The sequence below is a fragment of the Muntiacus reevesi genome, chromosome 7, assembly GCF_963930625.1.
Source record: "Muntiacus reevesi chromosome 7, mMunRee1.1, whole genome shotgun sequence".
NCBI classification, from domain to species: Eukaryota; Metazoa; Chordata; class Mammalia; order Artiodactyla; family Cervidae; genus Muntiacus; species Muntiacus reevesi.
In genome coordinates this window covers 74,516,600-74,531,034 of record NC_089255.1, presented here as the reverse complement: position 1 = coordinate 74,531,034, position 14,435 = coordinate 74,516,600, and the positions used below count along the sequence as shown (strand labels likewise).

The window sequence follows — 14,435 nt, the reverse complement described above, 5'->3', positions numbered from 1 at the left end:
GTATCATTACCAGTTCCATCTCCCCAAAAGTAATCCAACTATGTTCATTCTAAATTCCAAGAGTCAAAAATTTATTCTGAGACAGAAGAGCCAAAACATTTATTAAAAAATTCTAAACCAAAAGCAAGCACGTTTGTATATTGTCTTACAGTAAAGAATCTGTCAGCAATGCAGGAAACCCGGGTTCGATCCCTGGGTCAGGAATATGCCCTGGAGAAGAAAATGGCAACCCACTCCAGTATTCTTGCCTGGGAAATCCTATGGACAGATAAGGCTGGCAGGGTACATTCCATGGAGTCCAAAGACTCAGATACAACTGAGCGACTGACACTTTACAATTTACATTATCTCTTCTGAAAATTCTCATTGAAAAGGACAAACCACTCCCAAGTCAACTACCCCCAGGGCCCATAAACTGACAATTCTTAAATGGCCATTAACTATAAAATCAGTCAAGGCTCATTGTGATTCCTTCACAAAACTTCACCAATCTCCCACAATAATTCAGTATTATGGTATTTATACTTCATCATGAAGTAACTGGTACCAGATTTCTCTTTAGTCAGTAAACAACTGCAAAACTAGGCAAAACAGATGACAGGACAGTTTCCAGACACTGGACAACAATTAGTGCAGATCTGCATTCTCTGAGAGAAGAAAACAAGCTAGATAAGCCTACATACACCTTGACTTTCTGCTAAGAGGAAAGTTACAGAAACTACTGCAGGCAGGGAGAGTCAAAGGAGAGCACAGCAGGGTCACCAACATGCAAAGACAAACATCAGAGTTCAGAAGGGATATATGGCAATTATTACTGGAATACTGTACCAGAGAGGTGGGAGTAATGAAGAAAAAAGCTTCAGACATCTTCTCTTGAGTCTTTGGCTTCATGTTAATTTGCACATACTTAGGATAAAACTCCCGGTGGGCTATGATCTATAGGGTTGCAAAAAGTCAGACACCACTGAAGCGACTTAGCACGCATGCACACAGGGTAAAACTCCATAAGGCAAAGGTGGGGGGCGGGCGGGGGGAATCTGCTGGGGAGCTAAGAAAAATGACCAATTCATTCAGAGCTAGGGACATGTGAGTTGCACCTAACCAGAGGAGAGAAACCTTGCATACTCTGGACAATAAGTAGAGGCCTCAGCGGGGCTGAATTAGTCCCAGAATAAAGATTAATCGATGATGATGCCAGCAGAGCTTAAGAACAAACCCTGAAGGAACAACCTGATCTTCAATTTAACATCTGTAAACAGATGGTGAGCTAAATAGAAAACCTCATAACTCACAGGGCATCAGGTAAAGTATTCAAAAAGGTTCTGCCTCAGGAATACAGCAGAATCATATTAAATGGTCCTAATAAGGAATATCTTAAAGGATTAAATATTTCCCAAGTAACTTAAATACATTCCAGGAAAAGCTTCAAGAACATTTAGAGGAATACAAAAATATCCAGCACCCAACAAAGCATAATTTACAATATCTTCTGTTACAAACTTAACAAGCATTAACTAATTTGCCAAGCAGGTTTCAAGAAAAAAAGACAAGAAAATAAGAAACAAATGAGAAGTATCAACCAAAACCAACCCAGAAAGGACACAGTTTTTATAAAACTAGGAAACGAGGATTAAAAGTTATTGTAAATGCAATATGCTCTGAAGCTAGAGAAAAGACTGAGTGCAATTTAAGTAAAAAACATAGAAAAAAGACCCAAATCGAACATCTAAAAATGAAAGCTAGAATGTTAGAGATGCTCTACCTGACACTCGGTGAATTAGGCTCTATTCCTAATGTTGTGTAAGCTCTCAGAACTGCATTCCTTTTGGGTGATTTCCTTTGATTGCACGTAAGTTTCCTCACAGGCATGTACTGATCAGTACTCAACTGAATTCCTGGAAGGGAATTCCACAGATCCATAAAATTCTCTTGCAGCTGTCTCCTCTCTGGTACTCTGCCCTATGAGCTCTAGCTGCCTTGGCTTCTCCGGCTCCCAGCACCATCTCCTCAATTCAGGCAGGTCTATAGCCTTCTCTGGGGTTCTACTCCTCTACTATTCCATGCCTGAAAACACTCCCCAGGCTAGACCAAGCATAGGTCTCAGCTGTTTCCTGTCTCTCAGGGATCAATGTCTTGGGTTGCCTGATGGCAAATGCCTCAACAACTGCTGTTTCATGTTTTTTGCCTAGTTATTTCAAGTAAAAGGATACCAATCCCTGTCACTCCAACTTGGCTGAAGAACTATTTTAATTATTTTAAAGGAAGACTATGAATTAATCTAACTTTGTGATTGCACTGAAAGCTGAAATTTTCCAAAAATTAGATGTATTCAGTTAACACCACTCACCATGTTAATAAGTTATCCTTAACCACATAATAAATGCAGACTATGTGGTTGAATTTCAGAACAGTAACCATGAAAGTGAAATAGGCAATTAGCACACATGCAATATTAAGAGAGAATACACAAAGAGGTGGAAAGCAAGCCCCAAAGGAGCAGAACATACTGTGTTGTCTCTCTTTCCCTGTAGCATTAATACATACATCAATGAATCTGGTATAACAAGGGAAGATGCTGCTTCCAGCATACATGTTATACTGGCAAACAGACATCAGTAAGTAGGTAATAATATGCACCCAGAGGCTCAGGTCTCCGCGACAATCAGCTGCCCCACCAGAGATAAGGAAGATACGGGGTTTGCAGTCTTCCAGGCGGCTGACAGTAGTTCATGGCAAATCTTTTGATGATAGCATGGAGTACAGAAAACAAAAAACTTCAGCTACTGCTTTGGTTTCATCAGAAATTCTACAGGTATGTGTCTTATAAGCAGTATATGGCAGAATTTTAAGTCAATCTGAGAGTCTCTGTTTTTCAGTACAAATTCCAAGTGTTATTTTTGACTGCTTCTTACTAATGAATGTTCTTTGGGTGAAATTGAAGGTCTTTCACTCAGAAGGAATAAATCAAGAAGAAGATCGTAGATTGCTGAGATTAAATAGAGCCCCTAGGGCTGTGCGGGCTAGCAGCCAGAACCTGAGGCTCATGGGCTGCTGAGTGGCTGTAAAGGGCCCCAGTGCTCCACCCTTCCGGGTAGGATGTCACTGAGATCCCTCCAATGGAGACTCCTGCTGCTGTTGCTCTTCCGTTTCCTGGTGATGTGGCACCTCAGCCTGCCTCCCCACCATGGGACAATGTGTGAACTGGATGTACTTCTATGAGTCCATTTACAGACAAAACTTCCACTTCACACTTCAAGAGCATTCGAACTACTCTCATCAAAACCCATTTCTTGTCATCCTAGTGATTTTGCACCCCTCGGATGAGAAGGTCAGACAAGTCATTAAAGTCATTTGGGGTGCAAAGAAGTCTTGGTGGAGATATGAGGTTCTTACATTTTTCTTATGGGGTCAATAGGCTAAAAGTGAAGACAAAGTGTTAGCATTATCTTTAAAGGATAAACACCTCCATTATGGCAATATAATATAAGAGTTTTTATAGCCACATACAATAACCTGGGGCTTTCCATGTAGCTCAGTGGTAAAGAATCTACCTACCAAGCAGGAGATGTGGGTTTAATCCCTGGGTCAGGAAGATCCCCTGGAGAAGGAAAAGGCAGGCTACAGTTCATGAGGTGGCAGAGTCGGACACAATTTAGCAACTAAACAACAACAATAATCTGATCTTGAAGATGATTATGGCATTTAGGCGGATAACTGAGTTTTGCCCCAATGTTAGGTACATCATGAAGACAGACACTGATGTTTTCATCAATACTGGCAAGTTAGTGAATTATCTTTTAAATTTAAGCCACTCAGAGAAGTTTTTCACAGATTATCCTCTAACTGATATTTATCCCTCTAGAAGATTTTACCAAAAAGCCCACATTTCATACTCAGAGTATACCTTCAGTGGTAAAGAATCCACCTGCCAATGTAGGAGATATAAGAGACCTAAGATCCCTGGGTCAGAAAGATCCCATGGAAGAGGACATGGCAACCCACTCCAGTAATCTTTCCTGGAGAACGCCCATGGACAGAGGAGCCTAGTGGGTTACAGTCTATAGGGTTGCAAATAGTCAGACACGACTGAAGTGACTTAGCATGTGTACCTTCAAGGTGTTTCCCCCCAAATGCAGCGGATTGGATTATATAATGTTCAGAGATCTGGTGCCGATAAAATTTGTAAAATGACAAGGCACATAAAATCCATCAAGTCTGAAGATATTTATGTTCGGATCTGTTTGAATTTATTAAAAGTGGACATTCATATTCCAGAAAACACCAATCTTTTCTTTTTATATAGGAATCACTTGGATGTCTATCAACTCAGATGCGTGACTGAAGCCCATGACTTTTCTTCCAAGGAAATTATCACACTTTGGCGGGTATGCTAAGGAACACCACAAGCCATTATTAATCTGACATTCTACCCAACGCCTAGAGAAGGGACGGATACCTTGTGGAAAGTGTTGAAGTAAGGACCGTGAAATCTCCAACAGAAAACTCATGGGCAAGTCACTGTGTTGGACACGGAACAGAAATTCATGAAGAGCCCATAGACTAAATACAGGAGGGTTGCATTTGACCTATGGTTTATACTGACAACTATCAAGTCAGGCCTTTTAAAGATGATATTCAGAGGAATTAAACATCATAGCTCAGTCAGGAAACAATCTATCTGCAATGCAAGAGACCCAAGTTCGATTCCTGGGTCAGGAAGATCCCCTGGAGAAGGAAATGGCAACCCACTCTAGTACTCTTGCCAGAGAAATCCCATGGGCAGAGGAGACTGCCGGGCTACAGTCCATGGGATCACAAGAGTTGGACATGACTTAGTGACTAAACCACCACCACCACCAAGAAGGAATGGAAAGTTTTTGTTAATAAAACTAATAGGATCAAATAATTTGAAGACTTCATTCTACAGACTAGGACTTCTTAAAAGGGTTTCACTGAATAATAAAGCTCATTTGTCCATAACAACAAAGCAGTGTAGAGTATTATTTATTCACTGAACAATCTAGTCAGTTCAGGATTTTGTATATATCTTACATGGATTACCAGTATTTTTAATATATAGTTCTTTGGAAAAAAACTAAAGTTATACCAAAATTTTATCTGTCTTTGGTCATTCACAAGATACTTTAAGATGCTGCAGTATTTCGAAGCTATCAATCTTCATTTAATATAACTATTTTGTACTTTCTGGGTGTTTGAATGCTATGGTTGTTTCAATACTATATAAACAGAACAGTGAAAAATCACTCTTTAAATTTTTTCCAGTTACTTCACTGATGAGTTTATTATGAATAGCTCTATTAATATAAAGTCACTGGTCACTACTGCATATCAGTAATCTCTTGGACTTTGATAAATATTTCATTGTGGTAAAACAGAGAAGAATTAAAGCAAGAAGATCTGAATTACTGTCTTGTTTGTAGAAATATAATTCCATTGTTTTTAGATGTCACCTCATCTTGATGAAAGCGAAAGAGGAGAGTGAAAAATTAGCTTAAAGCTCAACATTCAGTAAACTAAGATCATGGCATCCAGTCCCATCATTTCATGGCAAATAGATGGGGAAACAGTGGAAAGAGGGGCTGACTTTATTTTTCTGGGCTCCAAAATCACTGCAGATGGTGACTGCAGCCATGAAGTTAAAAGACGCTTACTCCTTGGAAGGAAAGTTATGACCAACTTAGACAGCATATTAAAAAGGAGAGACATTACTTTGCCAACAAAGGTCCATCTAGTCAAGGCTATGGTTTTTCCAGTAGTCATGTATAGATGTGAGAGTTGGACTGTGAAGAAAGCTGAGCGCTGAAGAATTGATGCTTTTGAATCGTGGTGTTGGAGAAGACTCTTGAGAGTCCCTTGGACTGCAAGGAGATCCAACCAGTCCATCCTCAAGGAGATCAGTCCTGGGTGTTCATTGGAAGGACTGATGCGGAAGCTGAAACTCCAATACTTTGGCCACCTGATGCAAAGAGCTGACTCACTGGAAAAGACCCTGATGCTGGGAAAGATTGAAGGCAGGAGGAGAAGGGGACGACAGAGGATGAGATGGCTGGATGGCATCACCGACTCAAAGGACATGGGTTTGGGTGGACTCAGGGAGTTGGTGATGGACAGGGAGGCCTGGTGTGCTGCAGTTCATGGGGTTGCAAAGAGTCAGACACAACTGAGCGACTGAACTGAACTGAACATCTGGTTGATTGTTTCATCTGGAAATCAGGAGTAATATAGAATGCCAGGCAGCATATATCCTTTTGGAAAGGACTCTGATGCCAAAAAGAAAAGAGAGAACATGATGGCCAGAAAGAATATCATGAACGGAATGTCATATTTCAGTACTTGAGGGAAAGAGAAATCGAAAGATTCAAGTGGCATCGTTTACTGCTCCATGTTTTCTCTCACTAACAATCATTCTGAGAATAAAAAGGAAAAAAGAACAAAAAAGAAAATATTTTGAACTGATAACCAGTATGAATTTGGAAAATAAAAACACTGAAAAGCCTGTTCTGCCCACTGTTTCAACAAAAATGAATTCACTATTCTAAGACTGTTAAACTCATAATTATTGGTAAGCAATATTTCCTATAATGATCTTGAAATGTAACATTCCTTTGAAGCAAAATAAAAAAACACGTTAGTAACAAGGAGAAGTCCTCACTACTTCCTCTCCTATTCTAAAGTTGTCTACATTGACAACATAAACTAATAATCCATCAACTTTAATTTTATCTATTTTCTTACCAGTTAATAGGGCCCACTTAAATTTTTATTCATGTTTTGGTCTAGGTAAATTTGTAAGTTCCAGTTGACAGTATAATGTCAATTCCCATTTTTTTCTTCCTCTTCCTCCAGCCAGCCCTATATGCCAAAAAGTACTGGAACAGAAATTTAAGTGACTTCTGTCATCTTTAATTCATAACTTTGTTCAGATAAGCTTTGTAGAATCACAAAAAATAAAAATAATATTTCTGAGAAATTAGAAATAAGAATTATATCTTTATCTATTATAGTCAATAGCCTTTTAGTTATCACCCTTTCAGCTAGTCTCAAATCAGAACACAAAGTACTGAAATTTCCATTGGTTATATATAACACTGTCATTCCTTTTAAATTCCCATGTCAAATAACTTGACTTTCTCTTTTTCAATGTGCCTTAAGTTAAATGCCTTAACAGACCTAGTAGAAGCAGAAGAGATCAAGAAGGGATGGCAAGAACAGAACTGTACAAAAAAAGATCTTAATGACCCGGATAACCACAAAGGTGTGGTCATTCACCCAGAGCCAGACATTCTGGAGTGTAAAGTTAAGAGGGCCTTGGGAAGCACTGCTGCCAAGAAAGCTAGTAGAGGTGATGGAATTCTAGCAAAGCTATTTAAAATCCAAAAAGATGATGCTATTAAATGCTGCACTCAGTATGTCAGCAAACTTGAAAAACCCAACAGTGGCCACAAGACTGGAAAAGGTCAGTTTTCATCGCAATTCCCGAGAAGGGCAGTACTAAAGAATGTTCAAGCTACCAGACAACTGTACTCCGTTCTCATGCGAGTAAAGTTATACTCAAAATCCTTCAAGCTAGGCTTCAGCATTATGTGAATCAAGATCTTCCATATGTCCAAGCTGGGTTTAGAAAAGGCAGAGGAAACAGAGATCAAATCGCCAAGGGAATTCCAGAAAAACATCAACCTCTGTTTCATTGACTACACTAAAGTCTTTGACTGTGTGGATCATAACAAACTGCGGAAAACTCTTAAAGAGATGGGAATACCAGACCACCTTACCTATCTCCTGAAAAACCTGTATATGGGTCAAGAAACAACAGCTAGAACCACACATGAAACAACTAACTGGTTCAAAAGTGGGAAAGGGTACAGCAAGATTGTATACTGTCACCCTGATAATTTAACTTATATTCAGAATACATCATGTGAAATGCCAGGCTGGATGAATCACAAGCTGGAATCAAGACTGCCAGGAGAAATATCAACAACCTCAGATATGCAGGTAATACCACTCTAGTGGCAACAAGTGAAGAGGAACTAAAGAGCCTCATGATGTGGGTGAAAGAGGAGGGTGAAAAAGCTGGCTTGAAACTCAACATTCAAAAAACAAAGATCATGGCATCCAGTCCTATCATGTCATGGCAAGTAGTTGGGAAAACAGTGACATTTTATTTTCTTGGGCTCCAAAATCACTGTGGATGGTGACTGCAACCATGAAAGTAAAAGACGCTTGCTCCTTGGAAAGAAAACTATGACAAATTTAGACAGCATAATAAAAAGCAGAAACATCACTTTGCTGACAAAGGTCTGTATAGGTTTTTCCAGTAGTCATGTACAGCTGTGAGAGCTGGACCATAACAAAGGCTGAGTGCCAAAGAATTGATGCTTTCGAACTGCAGTGCTGAAGACTTTTGAGAGTCCCTTGGACTGCAAGGAGATCAAACCAGTCAATCCTAAAGGAAGTCAACCCTGAATATTCATTGGAAGGACTGATGCCAAAGCTAAAGTTCCAATACTTTGGCCAACTGATGCAAAAAGTCAACGCACTGCAAAAGACTCTGAAGCTGGAAAAGATTGAAGGTTAAAGGAGAAGGGGGTAGCTGAGAATGAGATGGATCAATAGCATCACTAACTCAATAGCATCACTAACTCAGACAAGAATCTGAGAAAACTTTAAGAGATAGCGGAGGACAGACGAGTCTGGTGTGCTACAGTCCATGAGGTAACAGAGTCGTATACAACTTAGCAACTAAACAACAACCAAAATTTATATAACAAAATTTATAAACACATTCACCTTTTGACTTAGCAATTTCACTTTAGAAATTTACCATGAAAAAAAAAAAAATAGTAGTATACAAACATATATGGACAAGGTTATTCCCCATATCATTGCTTTCAACGGCAAATTAATGGAAAAACCCTAAATGCAAAAAAATTTACATTGGAGTGTGGTTGGCTAAATTATTACAACAACACAATTAAGTAATATGTTGTTCTAGAAAGATGAGAAAGATCTTCCAAGATATAATGAAAGAAAACAAAATTAAGGGTAGATTATTTACTGTATACAACTTGTGAGTATGAAATAAAAAATACCCATGAATCAGAATAAAATATTTAACCAAGAAAATAATAAGACTGGTTACCAACAAGGGGTGTGTAGTGGTTTACTGTGGCTGCTGTAACAAATTACCACCTACCTGGTGGCTTACAACAACAGATATTTATTCTCTCACCATTCTGAAGGTCTGAAGTCAGTTTCACTAAACTAAAATTAAGGTGTAAATAAGGCCTCACTCCCTTCGGAGGTTCTAGGAAGGACTCTGTTCCTTGTCTCTTACAACATCTGGTAGTTGTTAACACTCTGTGACTTGTGGCTCCAACCCAGCTTCTGCCTTTATGATTACATTGCCTTCTCCTTTCCTGTGTCAAATCTCTTGTCTGCTTCCCTCTTAAGAAGTATATCCATGACTGTATTTGGGGCCCACCCAGAATAATCTATCTCAAGAGTCTTAGTCAAATCTGCAAAAATGCTTTTTTCAAATTAACAGATTTCAGAGATTAGCACTTGAATGTCATCCATGGGACCACTTTTCAGCCTATTGGGAGTAAGTGAAAAATGGAGTGGAAGAGATGAGCAAATGACTTTCAAACTACATAGTTCTGACTCCTGTTAGAACAGTAATTCCTAAAGTTCTGAACCATATGAATGTTTCACATACTCAAAAAATAAAGAAAGTCAACAAGGACACAGGAGGAATAACCCCTAAGGTACTATATAGACAGAAAGAACTAGACCTAAAAGTATTTCAAATAGTTATACTGAATATATCCACACTGAAAGATGGGTAGAGCCACTGGGAAGAACTAACTGAAGTAACTTTGGAACATGTTATTTTGCCTATATACTGTCAAGCTGAAAACAAAAAGATCACTAGTTAATTTTTTACCACTAGTGTGACTGATCAGCTTTGAGACTATCTTTCAAGCATACTAAAAGTGAATGTATTGTAAATAATAAAAGTCAGGTCTATCACTGTTAGCAAAGAGAATTAGAAATGCTGAAAAAGTTATGAATCTTATGATGCTGGACTGAAACTGAAGGTATCAACTTGAACTATATATGTAGATATACATACACATAAATAGAGAGCTAAGAACATGTGAGTGTGCGTATCTCCTAACTCTTATCAACTGAGGGAACTTGGAAGCAATGACACCCCATTAACAATAAACAGGACAACTAGAACCCCAGACCTTTTATCTAAATCCTATTCTTTCCCAATAGGGACTGAGACTTCTAGGGAAAACAGCTCATTCCATTTCAACGGCTGGAACAGTACAAGAACTTGGTCTATCTTATGCCAGAAACTAAGGAAATGTTCAAAGAAAGATGGAAATATGTTTTAAGGATACAGGAGTCAGTCTAAAGGGACCAAATCTAGGACAACCCAAGAATCAAGGTAAATGGTATCAATTTGACAGTATGAAGTAAAATAAGAATTCATGTTTATGTACATGCTAGAATGTCAGCTAATTAAAGGAGAAATTCACCAATTGGCAACCACCATATTTATAATGGGCTTCCCCAGTGGCTCAAGACAGTAAAGAATCCACCTGCAATACGGGAGACCTGGGTTCAATCCCTGGGTCAGGAAGATCCCCTGGAGGAGGGCATGGCTACCCACTCCAGTATTCTTGGGCTCCCCTGGTGGCTCAGATGATAAAGAATCCACCTGCAATGTGGGAGACCTGGGTTTGATCCCTGGGTTGAGAAGATCCCCTGGAGGAGAGCATGGCAGCCCACTCCGGTTTTAATTTGGGGGCTTCCCTGTAGCTCAGCTAGTAGAGAATTGCCTGAAATGCAGGAGACCCCAGTTTGATCCCTGGGTAGGGAAGATCCACTGTATAAGGGAGAGGCTACCCACTCCGGTATTATTGGGCTTCCCTGGTGGCTCAGATGGTAAAGAATCTACCTGCAATGCAGGAGAAGGACTTGGAGAAGGGCATTGCAACCCACTCCAGTATTTTTGCCTGGAGAATCCCATGGACAGAGGAGCCTACAGTTCACAGGGTCGCAAAGAGTCGGACACGACTTAAGTGACTGAGCACATATTAATATTGATTCAATCAAACCTCCTCCTTGAGAAGGAAATGGCAACCCACCCCAGTATTTTTGCCTGGAAAATCCCATGGACAAAGGAGCCTAGTGGGCTACAGTCAAGGGGTTTGCAAAGTGTTGGACACAACTGAGCAACTCAGCAGACACAGCACACAAACTTCCTCAAAGGAATGCAAAAGTAGTTAATAAAAGTCTGATGAGAAACAGAATATTCACATAGTCTCAACTATTTCCTCATACCATACTTATTAATTACAAAGGAAAAACATAGCACTTCTAGAGTGGGGAATAAAAAATAAAACTGGCAGGTGATCAAAACTGGGATCACCAATAAGAGGACAAATCAACATCATATGTCTCCAGATAAAACCACCTGAGAAGGACACAACCATAGCCCTGAAAAAATGTATAATCAGATTCTAAGATGAAACATTAGACAAACCCAAACCAACACTCCACAAAATAAATGGACTATATTTTTAAAAAGTCAGTGTCATAAAAGAAACTTCCAAATTAAAGAAAACGAAAGTAACTCATGATTCTGAATTTGATCTTGGACTAGAGAAAAATATTTTTTCTTGTCCTATATTATTTGGTCACTTGGTAAAATTTAAATTCATAGACAAAGTAAATAAGACTTAACAAATACAGATATATTAAATTAATAATTATTATTCATTATTCATTTATTATTATTCCTCACTTATTATGCATTTACGGACAGATTGACGTCCTTTGGTTACTTCAGGAGACTGTCTTACATTTCATAAAATAAACATTGAAAAAAAAAATGAAAAAAAATAAATAAAAATAAACATTGAGTTTCAGAGAATCATATTTGTGCCTTTCAAATAGTTCAGAAAAAAGAATGACAGAAACAGAATAAAAAGAAAATTATAAAGAAAATGTAAAATATTAAATCTGGGAAACTAGACAAAAGGTACAGAAGAATTTTTTACATATAATTTTAGTTGCTTGTTTGTAGCTGCACTGGGTCTTATTCTTTGCACGGGCCTTCCCTAGTTACAGTGAGTGGGGCTACTCTCTAGTTGCAGGGTGCGGGCATCTCAGTGTGGTGGCTCCTTTTGTCTCAGAGCACCAGCTCTAGGGCACGGGGTCTTTAGTAGCTGTGACTCGCGGGCTCTAGGGCACAGGCTTCAGCAGTTGTATCTCACAGGCCTAACTGCTCCATGGCATGTAGGATCCTCCTGGATCAGGGATCGAAACCGTGTCTCCTGCACTGGCAAACGGATTCTTTACCACTCAGCCACCAGGGAAGCCCCAGAAGAACTGTTTATACTCTTCTTGCACCATTCATTTTTGTGAGTTTGAAATTATTTTAAAAATACAAAACTTTAAAGGTCACTGACTGGGGTAATAATTTCGAAATTGGAAAACAGATATAGGAAACCTGACCCAGGACCAGCTGAAAGATGGAGAAGATTCTGCTAGAGTGTAAGGTCCAAAACCATACAGTATATACATGATTGGAAACAGAACCATGTCTGTCGATGTCTGCCTTCTGTCTTACCTCATTCCTATATTCAACCAGTGACTGCCACACCATGTATACTTTAATAAATAATATTAAATGGATGAACCCATATGTAAATAACAACCAGAAATAATAATCTGCCTAAGAAAATGAATCAAGCTATTCAGAAATAAGTCCTAAAGATAAACGTGAAGTTTATAAACATATTTTAGCCACAGAATACTTTTTCCTACTAAAATCCGAAACAGAACCTCAACACAGGAAAAAAAAAAAATTAAAGTGCAGTGACCATAGTTTTGGTGTAAATCTAATGAAGGTTTGGAAACCCTTAACTTCTATTTTTCCAACACCAAAACCCAACACCAATTCTCAAGATTACAGAGCTCTGAGAATGTAAAGATGAAAGGACAGGCTTAATTTTGAAGTTACTGCACCACTCTCTATTGATTTAAAAAAAAACTCTTCCTCTCTAAACCTTGATCTAAAGAACCATTCAAAACCAAGGCCAAATTATTTCCTCTCACTGTTCTAAAGTCTTTGGAACTGTTAAATAATCAATATCCGAACCTGGTTCTCCTCAAGAACCTTCTACATCTAGATTCCTTAAAAATGGACAATTGTTTAAAGCTATGAAATTAATTTAAAACTTTGAATTTTAATTTTAAATTTAATTTAAAAGTTGAACAGGAAAATTCAGGTAACAAAAATCAGTAAATAACTATCCTCTAGTAATTGATATATCCAAAAATTGGCTTACTGCATACAAAGTATGATTAACGAATCAACTGGTATCCCACAAATCCTTTCAAGGATTCACAAAGCCAAAACTGGTAACACTGAGATGGTAACTGCCTTTATCATAAAATTAGCATTTGCATGCACAGTGCAAAAACAAAGTTGGATAAAACTGATGGTGTCTTAGAATGAACAAAGGCCCTGGTATCAAACTGTATTAGTAGTCAGTGTATGTTTTACTGACAAAAAACTGGCAAGGAGTTGGGGGGAAGGCAGAAGGTAGTGAGTATTATTACTGAAGAATATCCTTAATAAAGAGTTAAAATTATTTTTATTTTCTAAAATCTCAAACATTCACATCTTTTTAACAGTCTGTGTACTGAAAAGAAACTATCAATTCAGCTCAGTTGTGTCCGAATCTTTGCAATCCCATGGACTTGCAGCATGCCAGGCTTCCCTGTCCGTCACCATCTCCTGGAGTTTGCTCAAACTCATGTCCATTGAGTCAGTGATGCCATCCAACCATCTCATCCTCTGTCATCCCCTTCTCCTCCTGCCTTCAATCTTTCCCAGCATCAGGGTCTTTTCTAATGTGTCAGCTCTTCACATAAAGTAACCAAAGTACTGGAGCTTCAGCATCAGTCCTTTCAATTAATATTCAGGACTGATTTCCTTTAGGATGGACTGGCTGGATCTCCTTGCAGCCCAAGGGACTCTCAAGAGTATTCTCCAGCACCCCAGTTCAACAGCATCAATTCTTTAGCACTCAACCTTCTTTATGGTCCAACTCTCACATACATACATGACTGTAGGAAAAACCACAGCTTTGACTATACAGACTTTTGTTGGCAAAGTAACGTCTCTGATTTTTAATATGTTGTCTAGGTTTGTCATAACTTTTTTCCAAGGAGCAGGCATCTTTTAATTTCATGGCTGCAGTCACCATCTGTAGTGATTTTGGAGCCCAAGAAAATAAAGTCTGTCACTGTTTCCATAAAATAGCCATATATTATTCATATACTTCAGCCAAAACAATATATTATAATAAATGCAGAAGCAAATATAA

At 38.6% G+C, this 14,435-nt stretch overlaps 1 protein-coding gene and 1 pseudogene across 8 annotated transcripts in view; one reads left to right on the top strand and one right to left on the bottom strand.

The window, feature by feature from the left end:
- Positions 1-14,435, bottom strand: part of FUT8 (fucosyltransferase 8) — a 495,007-nt gene that overhangs the window by 264,328 nt on the left and 216,244 nt on the right. The gene's annotated exons all lie outside the window — the stretch shown is intronic.
- On the top strand, positions 2,753-4,417 carry LOC136172650 (UDP-GalNAc:beta-1,3-N-acetylgalactosaminyltransferase 1-like; annotated as a pseudogene).